This window comes from Vitis riparia, chromosome 12 (assembly GCF_004353265.1).
Source record: "Vitis riparia cultivar Riparia Gloire de Montpellier isolate 1030 chromosome 12, EGFV_Vit.rip_1.0, whole genome shotgun sequence".
Classification (NCBI taxonomy): Eukaryota; Viridiplantae; Streptophyta; class Magnoliopsida; order Vitales; family Vitaceae; genus Vitis; species Vitis riparia.
The window spans coordinates 4,099,639-4,114,529 of record NC_048442.1 but is presented as its reverse complement, the minus strand read 5'-3'; positions in this window follow the sequence as shown (position 1 = coordinate 4,114,529).

Below are 14,891 nucleotides of genomic sequence, written 5' to 3'. Positions count from 1 at the left end.
AATCAATAATGTCCTATATAGAATGATGTAAAGTAGTGCAACGATCAGTGTCATGCCCTATCGACTGATGATATGCACAATATAGATCAAGTCAAAATTGTGTTGGTATAGGATCTAGAAGTGGCCTAGGAGGCAAAGGGGTAAAAAATCCTATGGCCTGAAGCGTCTCAAGAAATCTGCTTGGGTATGTGCCTAAGTTTGAGAAGTGTATCATACATTGTCAATGAGGGCAATGTTGCTCTCGAGGTGTGTCATATGGACAAGAACAACATCGGCTATATGGAATGTCTCGGGTAACTAATGCTGATGGAGTTGAATGTGGTGATGATAGTGTCATTGCTCTCTAAGCTCTTCTCAATGATAGCGTATACTCCAACAAAATAGACTCAATCCTCTGTGTCAAATCTGTCATCATCTAATAGATAATAGCTTGAGTAATTAATGTAACCTCATCTAACATGGTAACTGTCTGTCCAAATCTGAATGATAACCAGAATAACATCACTCCCTGCTCGAGGCTCATCACAATACTCAAATCTATAAAGACTCTAAATCAAACATATGTAAAAGACAAAACAAAGCAACACATAATGCGACTCAAAATCTCAATAGACAATATGCATGAAACAAAACAATCACAAGATAAGACACAAACACATATTCACAAGTAAAACAATATCACTAAGTGAAAATGGTGTACATCACACAAAGTACCAGATAACAACGTCCAAACTCAAAACAAGGGATACAAACTCAAATCTCTAACTGTAAAACTGGACTCAAAGACAAAACAAAAACTCGAGTGACCAACAAGATTGTATTCCCAAAATACATCAATAAAGTCTACAACATCAAGATGTCTCCTAATCCTTAGTGCCTTATGTGTTCGAAATATGATGATATGAGCCTGAAGAAGAAGAAACTGCATGTGAAAAGTGAACTGGACTAGAATCATTGTCTATAGGCAATATAGGAAAGCTAACCATATCACTGTCAATCAAATCCTATATGGAGTGACGTAATTAAGCATAATAATTTGTATAGTGGCCTGCCACTTGATGATATACACAAAACTCATGAACATGAAATCATAGAGATAAAGAACTCAGGAGCAACCTGGGGGCCAATGGTATTAAATATCCAGCATCTCTAAGTCACTCAAAAGCTCTATCTAATGGCATCCCAAAATTAAAATGAATTCTCTGATGCCGTCGAGGGGGACGAGACTGCTCATGTTGTAGGGTAATAGTCTATGGATGCTGAAAATGAGATGGAGGTTGCACAACAGTTGTATGATCAGTCATGGAAGGATACTATTAAGCTAATCGAGGATGATAATACTATGAGTATGAGAAAGAACCTGTATATATATGTGATGATCTAGCATATGGGTGATAACCAGGTCGCCGATGCTAATAACCAAGACGTCGACGTTGAAAACTAGTATAACAAATACTCTAGCTCTCAGGTGATCCAATAGGTGATCCAATAGCCCCATTTCCTATAGCATCTAGGGAAGGAGTAATATCTTACCATAATCCTCTATATATGTCTTTTGCTACATCAAATGAAGCCTAAACCAATGATCCAAAATCTGGAAAAGGGATCATCATCAATTGTCGAGCAAACCTAGGCTACAAGCTCATAAAAAACATGTATATCCGATCCCTTTCTATATGTCTATCAATCACTTATGAAGAATTCTCCCTCCAATAGGAAATACAAGAAGAACAGACTCATCTGATCTCTGTTTGAGGGTCTTAAGCTCTCTACTAGTAATGTCTACACCAATGCTGAATGAATATTGTCTTAGAAACTCATGTGTCAAATCTCTACAAGTCCTTCGACGAGATGACTCTAATGACGCATACCATCTCTGTGGTGTGCCACTCAATGATAATGAAAACAACGTAACCAATTGTGCCTCATCTAAACCAAGAGCCCTCATGATCACGTAGTAAAGTCTAAGATGAATACGGGGACATCTAACAACCATATATCTCTCTATCTCAAGCATCCGAAAATCAACTAGTAAAGCGGCCACTGGCATACTATCAACATCATTCCAAGGAATAGTCCTCTCAAACCCTCTCATATGTCTCATCGTCTACTCAAGTCTATCCATGCAAGGATGAGGATCCACAATAATGGTACCTAGTGTGATAATCGTTGGAATAACAATAGTTTGATCCTATGAAGTAGTAGGTAGGGTATGTGTAACTGGCATTTGAAGAGGTGGAGGTGATGATGGCACTAAATCAGCTAGGATACCCTATAGCTCTACATGTATGTTCTGTGGGCTATCCATCATCTGACTCAAATTGGTAAATGTCGCCTAGATCGAAGTCATAGTAGTGGTGAATTGATCGACTAAAACTGATTGTGGATCTGTCTAGGATAGCTCCATCATATGAGTCAACCTCTCTCTAACTCAACCCAGAGGATTGAACTAAGACTAGGACTACAACTATACCCCTACAAAGGACAATGAAACGACTAAGACGCAACTCACATGACAACACAAAAATGTAACAAAGTAATAGCCAATGCATGATACAACATAACACAACACATGACAAGGCGTAATACATGGTCCTATGATGATAATAAAAATATGGATATGTGATAGACTCTAAAGTCACGTAAATGTCCACTAAGAGATGGCTATAGATGTGACTAAAGGATTTCTATCAATAAGCCAAAAAATGAATGAGGTGTGAAAAATAACTCCATCATGAGATAGATACTCCATCTATGACCAGATGCTCCTGATGCAATTTCCAACTCGAGCTTTGCAAAGAAAAATAATAAGGTGGTCAAGACAAGTTGCTAAGAAAGTATGAATGTAAAAAAAAGAAAAAAAACGTCTCTCACCTTTCGATAATAAAAATAGCAAGCATCGGGTTAAAAATGGAATCTAATGAATCAATCACAGAATAGAGTATCAAGTCCATGATAGGTGTAAGATGTAAAAAACAATTCTGATCGATGAGTATTTCCTAAAGTGTCAAGAACAGACGAACTAAAAGAATGAACTTAATAAGAGGTTAAAAACAAAAATCCTAAAGAGAATACATACTAAACTCATAAAAGAAATTGGAAGAAACTAACACTTCGTAGCAAGTGGTGGTCCACTGAAACTTAAATCTACACTAATCTCTAGACATTCTACAAAGAGACCAAATAGAAGGAGTATCGGATCCCAACTGTGACTAAAGTGACTTATTAAGGGCCTTAGATGCACCCACATGTAGGCTGGGAATTCCTAATAAAAGGATCTAAGCTCAACCTATAAGGATAAGGTGGCTCTAGAAAATTAAGAGGGTGGGTTAAGGGAATCCCTAGCAAAGGGGATCGTACCCTCCGATAGTACACAACCCTTTGCACGTCTCTGAAAAAAGGGGTGCTTCCATGCAAGGTGGTCATCACCTCCACGCATGCACTTCCTCACATCCTAGGGAGGTTTCCTATAGTTAAAGCTTTTACATCTCTCAACACTCAGGGTTAATCTAAGTGTACATTTGAATAATGTGGGTGCATCCGAAAAATAAAAATCTATGTGACTAAAATAGTAAAGGTAACAACCAGCCACATGAATATCCATAATTTCCAGTTCTGGGTCATACAGCTCTTCAATGATTGGACTCTTGTTGGCATTAATATCCCTACCTCCATAGCGCTCCCAAACATCAATATAGCCCATCACCGAACCCTACTCCTAGTCTTTAGCTTGATTGGAAGGAAAAATAAATTAACACGTCTCGTATATAATATAAGATCAAGGAAAACAAAACTGATCAAGACTAATGAATTAGAGGTAAGGGGATACAAGTGCGTCCCACATTTGTCACACAAGAGAAGAGTAGTCATGCAACAATCAGTCATGTAATACAAATATAAATCATCCATCATTATGTTCAAATTAAACAAAGTCATGATAATCTATTAAAACATACAACTAGATCAACCATCATGCTAAAGTATAATAATCATGCGATAAGAATACAATCAATCATGTTAAGAAAAACATAATAGACAAGAGAAGCAATCATAAGTAAACATCATCATCTCATATGCATCTATTGTGTATATTTATAGTATCAAAAAATCTTCAATGTGCCATTAATCACTCAATCATACAAAGACACAAAGAAGGGGTATCCATTAATCGACCAATTAAACCCCACATTCACTTCAACTTAAGTTCAAGTTTGACCCTCTATTATCCCCAGTGGAGTCATCACTTTGTGATCCTGTATTTTCACATGCGTTCTCACTTGATGGCAAGACAAGCTTTTTGTTTATGAAAAACTAAAATTTTAAAATAATGGAGTCATCACTTATTTTTGTTTTATTTTTTAAAGGACAAACAAAATAAGAAATAAAAACCCTAAATGTGATTCCTAAAATAAAAGACAAGTTTGTGAAAACCAAGTTGGATCCGGGGGTTAAGTTACTTATTGGGAAGGTACGACGAAGAACCATAGTACCCAACTAAGCCCTAAAAGCTACGTCTCTACTAAGTAAGTTGAGATAATTGTGAGGATTGACTGATTAATTCATGGATACAATGAACTAAATAGACACATCAACATAATTCATCAATTTAATAAAGAAAGGCATACCTGATTTGCATTCCAAACGCTTCTAGAAAACACAAAAGTTAAATAACAAGCAATAGCATCACATTACATTCTAAGCAATCACATATTCCATAACAAGTCGAATTTAATGTCATACAATCTCAACACAACAAGCAAACACTAATAGACAATGTTCAATCACAAGCTTTAATTTAAATAAATGGTGAAGAAAAGGTTTGCATACCTGGTTTGGCATTTTAAAGCGCTTTCATAGAAATGAGATTAATTCACAAATAATAATAATGAGTTCAAAAAGGAATCAAAAACTAAACTTATATATAATCGATGTCAAATTTATTCACAGGTGGGTTTCTTTACAAAAAAAAATCAGCAAATGTTCAAAACAAGGGATTCTACAAAATAAATCTGAAACAAATATCTAGAAGTTAAGTTTCACCATGAAAATTTTAGAGAATATCTCCTATGTCTAGTTCATCATCCAAGTGATCAAATTAAATAACTAGCTCTCATTTAGTACTAAATTCTATAATGATGATAACAAGCCAAAAATAGGGCATTTTTTTTAAGGTATTCAACAATTGATTTTTTTAGTTAACTTAGAGATGTCCTAAAATCATACAAAAATCCATACAGCTATCTTAATATGTCCACTTTAAATGAAAAATAATCACATGGAAAGATCACATTCATAGCTTATTTAAAAATAAATAAGCATGAGTGTTTATGCAGTGGGTGCAAGAAGAAAAAAATCATATCTCTCATTTCAGAAATTATTTATTAATATTTTATGTGTCAAAAGTTAAATTTGGGAAGTCTAAATTAAGGTAAAAATATTCAAAGAAATTAAATGTCTTTTAGTAATTTAATTTTTCAAAACAAGACTGAAATGGTATTTGTTTTTTTAACTTTTTGCTAAAAATAATTTGTTTTCAGACTTTAGATTGATTGTTTTTTTACTTTTTCATGACTTGTCATAAATTTTTTGTTGAATAGAAAAAACCAAAATATTTGGCTTTTTCTAAATGGCTTTTCCCGCCGTCAGATTCCCTCATAAGATGAAAGTTTAAAACCTCTAGAAAGGTTTCCTTCCCTTTTTGAAAAACCTCCCCTCTCCAGAGGACTCCACTTTCATCCAAATTGCATCTCCTGATCATGCTGCCCACATTCACCTAGATGACTCTCTTAGACGGTTAGACCACATGACAGTCATGTGATGGAGGACTTTTCTGTCAAAGTCGGTGATAGATTTTCTCACCGAAAAAGAATGTCGAGTGACCTGGTTGCTAGGATATAGTGCTCGTTTTTGTCATTTGGAGAGCTGTTATTCTCACCGAGATGAGGATACACTATGCACCATGTGATGATGGGACCGCGGGATGATGGTATGGAAGTGGCATGCCTTAGTGCTGATGTCGAGTTAGTGCACCTGAAGATAAAAGTTCAGGTGGTGATCCTCAAGTGATCATATGTGATGATGAGATGGTCAACCACATGCAAAAAAGAAATGTAAAATTAAAATTAGTGGTCATACCATACAAAAGTTACAAATTTATGTGATGCAGCCTACAAAACCTAAAATACATAAAATCGTATAATAAAGGAAAAAATGAAATGTCTACCAAGAATTATTATTCAAACTCATGAAATTGAAAAATCAATATGCAATCAAATATCAAAAATGTCATTCTCATGCAAATCAAGATCAAATCCTAGAACCATGCAAAGAAAAACAAACCTAAACCTAAATGCATTAGAAATCAATCAAAGTCAAGCCAAACAAAGCCCTAAGCTAAAATAAAAAATTAACAAAAAAAAAAAAAAAGGAAACCAACCTAGAGGTCAATGATCATCACACCAAGGTATGTTTAAAGAAAATCCAAAGGTAGTAACCGAAGGAATTGCAGTGGACCACCAGTGAGAATTCAAACAAAGACCCTAAGATCACAAACAAGTAACAGAAGATGAATGAGGCAAGGGGACAAAATAGAGGATCTACAATCACACTACCAAGGAACTCATTTATTGGTTAGAACTAACAACACCAATTTATGGTCTCCTCCCTTACTACATAAGAGGTGTAGAGTTTTAGATCGAAGTAAATGAAACACCCATTGATATACGTGTTATGTATCATACTCATTATATATAAATCTCTAAAATTTTAACAATTTATTTCAAATATAACAAAGTTAGTTGGTTTAACATCAAACCACCTCCTTATCATCTATAATTAATCAAATTGGAAAGGATTATATACATGAGCTCAATTATATTCCAAACTTATTTTATTTTATTTTATTGAAATGCTCTTAAATTTTTAATTAAAATTAGACATGCAATTACCTATGAAATAATTAAAAAATTTCTTGCTCACTCTCTTCCCTTTTAAATATAACCTATTTAAAATTAACAATTACAATTCTTTTTAAGAAGTGAGGACCAAAAATTCCTTAACAAAGGCCCACAACAACATCCTGGTTGATACAAGAAGTCCACTTGACGAGCATTACCTATACATATGCCTTCATAAAAATAAAAAATAAATTTTCTTTGAGTATGTGAAGCCAACATGGGATGAGGAGGCAAGTAGGTACTTGTGGACCCCGCATTTCGGCTCATGCGCTTTCCACTCGATGGCGAAACTCGTTTTTTATTCATTTTGTGAAAATTTGATTTTTTTTTTAAAAAAGACTTGGAGTCGCCACTTATTTTTGTTTTATTTTTAAAGGGTAAACAAAATAAGAAATAAAACCCTAAGTGTGACTCCTTATTTGGAAAATGTGGTCTGTGAAAAATCGGATCGGGTTCGAGGGTCAGGTTACTTATCGGGAAGGTACGGTAAAAATCGTAGCACCTCTCTAAGTCCCTAGAAACGAGTCTCTACTAATAAAATAAAGCAATCATGGCATTTAATAAGGAAAACAGTGAATACCCGAGTGATCATACACATGCGATAATCTAAACATGCATATAGAAAGACCAGAAAGGGAGTGGATGCGTACCTGGACGACAAGTCACAAATGTGCTATCAAGAAATAGGGTTAATGCATAGTAATGAACATGAAATATGTCACTCATATCACCAAACAAGATGAGGAACTACCAATAGCATGTATGACACTTCATTCAAAATTCATTCTTATTTTAAAGAAAATTTTATTTCATGTTGGGCCCCCACCAAAGCCCGGTTTATCTTGCATGAATTAATCCCATAAATTTCATTGTTTTGGAATTATGAAAATTCATTCTTGCTTATGTAAAATCAAGAGAAACAGAATATCATTTGAAAACCAAAGTGGAATTAAAACTGTTTGAGAGAAAATTGGTTTTTTGAAAATTGGAGTCTTGAAAATTATTTGAAAATTGAATTTTTTTAAAAAATAAATAAAATAATAATAATAATGATAATGATAATAAAAAAAATAAATGTGAAAATTGGAATTTCGGAAATTGGAAATTGGATTAGGAAATTGGAAAATTGGAATTTCAAAAATTTGGAATTAAATTTGGAAATCAGAATTTTTGAAGAAGTATTTAAAAATGGAATTTTAAAAATAAATATATATATATATATATATATATATATATATATATATATATATATATAAAATAAAATAATAATGATTAAATGAATAAATGTAAAGATTGGAATTTTGAAAAATTATTAGAAAATGGGAATTTTAAAATTTTAATTTGGAAATTGGAATCTTAAAAAAAAATATTTTGATAATGGAATTTCAAAAAATTAAATTTTGAAAGTTATTTGGAGATGAAAATTTGTTTTGGAAAATTAAACTTTGATATAACAAAATAATAATAATAATAATAAAATGAAGAATTAAACGTGCATGAAAGTGGATCGGAAGAGTGGAGAAAATAGTAGGAGAGAGAAAGAATGAATAAATAAATAAAAAGTTGGTTTGATGGTGAAATGGGTGGAAGCTATCAAGCCCATTTATTTTCTTTCTTTAATAGGTTAGCAATTGGCAAAGCCTTTTTTTTTTATTATTATTATAGCATGTGCTTTCGTCCTCAAAATAAGTGAATTGCAATACAACAAATACTGCATATCACCAGCTCGCGTTCTGACCTTTGAGAAAAATGGGTAGCACCAGTCTTCATTTCCTCGCGCAGATTGCCTCTGTTCATTCTTGCTATTTATATCTTTGATCAACAATTTTCAATTTTTTTTTTCTCTTCAACGATTTTTGGTTTCTGATTCTTAAAAAAAGATAACTTTCTCTCGCTAAAGCTTCACCTTACGTCTTTCTCTCACTAAGACTCTGCACAAACCCATAAAAAATTCGCCCCTTCAAAATGATCAAAGACTCAACTTTCTCCCACTAAGTCTTCTGCCTCTCTTAAGAAAAAACTTCTAAGCACCGAGCATCAAGTGTAAGTCCATATTCGAATTCAACATCAAATTTAAAGCGAAAGCAATAAGAGAACAAATCAGTTTAAAGTTTACAATCAATCTAAGATCAGTAAGATAACATATAATCTCTTATAATCACATCCAAACAACAAATGAAAACCGAAAAAATACCCAAAAAAAATGAGACGGAACTAAATGTTAATGAAAAGAAATAGGATTCATGGCAACCATACTTGGAAAAGCTTCAAGACAACCTCTCTATAGTTTTTTTTTTCCTCTAACTCTCCTCCCGATGCTCTACCCCTGTCCCTCAGCTCTCTCTCTCTCAGTGCTCTTCCCTGTCCTCTCTTCCCGTTCCTCTTTTCCTCCTTCCCCCAGCTGCCCTCCCAAACCCTTTTTTTTTTTCCTCCAGTTATCACCTTCTCCCTAAAAATCTCTCTAGAAAACCCTGTTCTAGCCATCATCCATATGCTCCTCTACTACCACCACAACAAGTCATGTCTCAACCACCACGTCCATGCATGCTCGGCTCATCTGGAAACCAGCCCCCACTCAGAAAAAATCCCCTGTTCAGCCAACTCTCGGGTAGCCTAAAAAAAGGGTCTCCAGTACTACATCATCAAAAGAAAAGAAAAGACCAAAGGAGGTAATGAGCCGATCAGATAAGACTATAGAGTACAAATATGCATTTCCAAAATGTTTGCAACCTTATATTGTTCATGTAAAAGATGTGGGAAAAAATGGTAATTGTGGATAGTGAGCTATAGCTTCTACTTTGAGCATGGGTAGCATGATTGGTCATAGGTTAGGCAAGACATGTTTTTGGAGTTATATAGCCATATTTAATGGGATATGAGGTCTTAGTCAAACCAATAAAAAATAAAAAATAAACATATGATATTAACAAAGAATTCATTTGGAAAGTAGGGTCAAAAATGGTTTTAAATGCTTAAAAAGTATGTTTTACTAAAAAATAATCATTTGAAAAACAAATTATAATCATTTTAAAGTTAGAAAACATGAATAAACACTTATAAATACTTTTTCTAAAAGCATTACAAGAAAAACATGAAAAATGCTAAAATTTCAAATAAATGTTCATGTTTGAAAAACATATTTTTCTTACATTTTTATTAAAAATATTTTCAGACATACCCTTACTTGATCTACTTCAATTCCTAAAATAATTACAAACTCTATTTAATTTTTATTTTTAAAAATTTTTACCCAAGGGTGGAAAATTCCTCCTCAATACATGGATATGAATTATTTGGATGAAAATTGGAGCTAACATCCATATCATAAGAATGACCTATTTTAGTGGAACATATAGTAAGATAAATCTCACCCAACTATCTCTTTACCTATAAGACAATGTTCATTGCCTTGTATAATGGGATGCAAAAATACATATGAGTGGACAATTTTGACTTTAAAAATGTGTTTCACAATCACATTAAGACAAAGTTCATTGTCTTATATAATAAGATACAAAAAATACGTATGAGTCGACACTTTTGACTTAAAAACGTGTTTCACGATCACATTAAGACAACTCGTTGCCTTGTATAATGGGATGCAAAAATACATATGAGTGGACACTTTTAAACTTAAAAACTTGTTTCACAATCACATTGAGACAAAGCTCATTGCCTTGTATAATGGGATGCCAAAATACATTGATTGTGCACTTTTTTTACTTAAAAATGTGTTTCACAATCACATGTGTTTTAAATTTAAGTTCAAAGAAAGGTACCGCTTAAACCTCCAAAGAACCCTTTGGAGATGAACATATTAATTGAAAATAAAGATAAACTCCCTCATATGATAATAAAAAATATTTTTCAATTGTTATAGATTGTGACCATATACAAATTAAGTTAAATAAGAAGTAAAATGGATTTTATAAAAATGGTTTTTTAAATGTGTTAAAAAAAAGTTAGGTCCTCTTAGGGCATGATTTTTAATGTTTGTTGAAAAGTTGTTTTTATGTTAAAGAACAAAAAATAGTTATTTTGTACTTTATAAAAATAAGGGTGTTTGATAAATTGGTTTTAAAGACATTTTTTAAAAAAGTAAAAAAATAAAAAAACTTGTTTGGATAAGTTATTTGCAAAAATAAATTTTCTATTTTGATTTTACAAAAACATTATAAATTTAATTTCTTAATATTAATTAAATTTAATTCAAGTCTTACTGAAAATGAAGATAATTTTCAATTACAAATAAATTAAAAAATAAATAGTTTTTAGTAAAACATGAGTAATGATATTATAATAAAATCATAAATTGTTTTTTTTTAAACAAAAAAAATACTATTTTAGTATATTTTTCAAGCTAAAGCTCCTCTCAAATTTTGCATGCTTAAGTGCTACTTATCTCATTAACAAATTATCTCTCTTTTATTGGTAAAAATTCTCTATACTTTAAATTGTTCTTGTTTACACATCTTTGGTTCCCTTGCTTTCTATATTTAAAAACTCCTAGCATGCACAAATTTAAAAAAAAAAAAAAAAAAAAACTAAACCCTATGCTTTCTTAGGATATAGTCATTTACATAAAGCCTATGAATATCTTCATCTCATATCAAATCAGGTTTGCATTTCTCTATATGTAGTTTTTAATTAAACATATTTTCCTTTTATCATCTCTCTCATAATCTCTCAATTATAACTTTTTCTAACCTTGATGAATGGTATTCAAGAACATCAAGTAGATAATTAGTCTTTTCAAGTCAGAGATCCTTCACGACATGACTCACCAACCATTCCTTCTACAAAATCTTGTCGAATTGACCTTGAAGATATTCCTCAAGATCCTATTCCTCTTCATCTCAAACATCCTCTCCCTTTACCTCCTCCTTTACATGTGCCCGCCTCACTCTTGAACACCACTCCTTTATATTGTAAAATGGAAATTTACAATATAATAATGCTGATGAATGCTTCATAGACTGCTCTAATTAGAGCTTGAAAATTTTCTACTTTCCAACGTTTTCGTATCAAGCTATTATCATCTAAATGGATTGAAAACAATATTTTAAAAATAAGAGGACTTTTCATAAAAAAAATTCAAAGTGGTTTTTTAGAGCAATAGGAAACATGGAGAATAGGCCTAAAACTTTTGCATTCTATATCAATGCATGATACTTTCATAGAGAAGATATTGAGAAAATTATTTTAAAAAAAAAAAAAATTGACTCCCAATAGAATTTTATTAATCCAAACATTTAGGAGCTATTCTTAAAAATTGATTTGTAAAAACTATTTTTGAAAACATTATCGAGCAGACCCACAATCTGTTGAAGTAACAAATGGAAAGCTCACCATTTGATCTTGTGGTTTTTTTGTCTATGGGTGGTCAAATTTATCAGTAACCCAAGACTTCCATGCTCACAAAAGCTCCATCTTAATCAAAGGTTGCTGAGAAAATTACTAACAGGCTCAAGTCTCATCTTAGATAGAAGGAGACCACTCATCACCAGATCTAGAATTAGCGTCAAACAATAACACAACCTAGGAAAACATAAACATAATTTACATGCTTCACTAATGAAACATTCAAGTTATGCATTGATAACCATAATTTCTGGGGATATAACACTGTTCAACAAGATTAATGCATTTGTGAAGCCCAGAAAAATTACAAAAATCATAGAGCAAAATCTCTTGAGCATTACAACATAAAAGGTACGTTAAAGAAAAAGTTGCTGTATGTGATCTAGCTTGGGACTGAGGTGGATCAGTGTTCAACATTATCCTAAAATAAGCAGACTAATTACGTTAAGTAAGAAATATTGATTCATAGAGAACTTTAACCTCAAAATTCAGAATTAATTGGGAAGAAGTTGAAAATACAGAGAACCTGAGGCAAGGAGCTAAGACACGGATAGAGGGATTGGCTTCACAGCATTTTGAAATCCACTGGAATACTACTCTCACCCTTTCCTTAAGGCCTTCGTTTTCATCCACATTTCCATCAACGCTTATCACCAGGTTCCCATTCTCTCCCAACTTCACATCTCCAAACAGAGAAACAAGGCGTGCGTGTATCACCTTTTCTGCTTTCTTCCCATTTTCTTCTTCAGTTTTTATGGCCTCTGATATTTAAAACCAGAGCCACAATGGAGTCAGAGACCATGTCACTAATAGGATCTGATGTCCAATGCAGTGAAATATGCTTCTCTGACTCATGCTTCACTGTCACCCGTTCATGGACTCGAAAAGCTGGAACCTCAGATTCTTCATCTGGCAATGACTCCATACTCTCATATATCTGCTTCAGCCTGTGCTTTATTACACCAAAGGCACCAGTGTAAGGAATAGTAATCCTCTGGGTGACATTTTCCGTGGATAGCTGCGAGAAGACATTAAGATCGTCAGGTGCCATTATCTGATAAGTGACCCTTTCTTTACCAAAAAACCACTGACGGTTTCACCAACTCCTGGGGTCTTTTCAGCCAGCCTCCCGATGGTTTTTGCCATTTTCTCAGGGTTGAAATACATTTCAACCGACTGATGGTTCTTTGGGGAAATAATTTTGGTGTTGCGGTCAGCAAACTAGGTGATAAGCTTCTGTTTGAGCCTCCCCATCTCATTAGCTTCTCCATGAACAAGAATGATGTTAGGTGGCATGAGCTCCTTCAAGAACGTACTTGTCTGTGCAAAATCTGCATGGGCAGAGAGAGAAATGTAATGGACCTGCATGTTGAGGGGAGCAGTAAGACCATTCATTAAAGTAACTTCCTTGGGTTCATTGATGATGGTTTTTGCCAATGTCCCATCCACGACATACCCAGGTATAACACATGCATTTTTCTTATCAGAGAGCACCACATATCAAAAAGTTGTCTTGACAACCCACTCGGAAGCCCACTCAGGCTCGCCATCACCACTGAGGGACCTACATCATTAAAATTCTCAATGCTCTTTAAAGGTGATATGTGCTTGAAGTCAAAAGGATTTGAATTTGCAAATTGGTTGCAGATCCTCTCATTCATGGACTTGATGTATGTCTGGTAAACAGCCATGCACCTTTTTGCAAGGGGGGAAGCATAATATACGGGGATGTTATGGAGCTCAGGATGGTTAGACCAATACTCATCAAGGATAAGGAAGAGTTCTTGGGCATGACCTAGAGCAAATGCAGGGATTAGAACACGACCCCCTTGAGAAATGGTTGAGTGGATGACATCTGTGAAGCACTTTTCTCACACATGCCAAGACTGATGGAGTTGGACACCATAAATGGATTCAATTATGCAAATATCAGGGGAGAACCGTGGGATCTCAGCAGCACGGAGATGACGATCTTCTTCACGAGAATAGTCTCCACTGTAAAGTACTCGGACACCAGCAATATCAACCATAAACATGGCAGCACCAAGGACATGGCCAGCTGTGTAACACCAAAATCGTATACCATTTACTTCTAAAGTCTGGTGGAAATCAATAACCTGCAGAAGGGAGATTTAATTACAGTTACAGGAAGATTAAATGAGATGATAAAATTAAGCTACATATCTAAAGTCAATTGTTGTAAATGGCCCAACATTCTGCAATAGACCAGGATTATATGCAACCAATATTTTGGCATATAAGATACACACCATATTGCTTTTTTTAGTGAACAAGTTTTATATTTTATTAGATTAGTTATGTGACAATTTTGAAACTAAATTCAGAACAATAGAAAAAATGCTGTTGTGGAACACAAAACATGAATTAATATTAGAAGTATAGTCATTTAAATCTTAATAGATTAATTCCTACTATGTTAGTTTTATTTACCAATATCTCATTATGTCCAGAACTGAAGACAAAACCCATCTGTTCTAATAGAAGGTAAGTACAGAAAGTCCACAGATGTTATAGAGACCTAAAACAGCAGTACTTAGGTAGAATCTATGATTC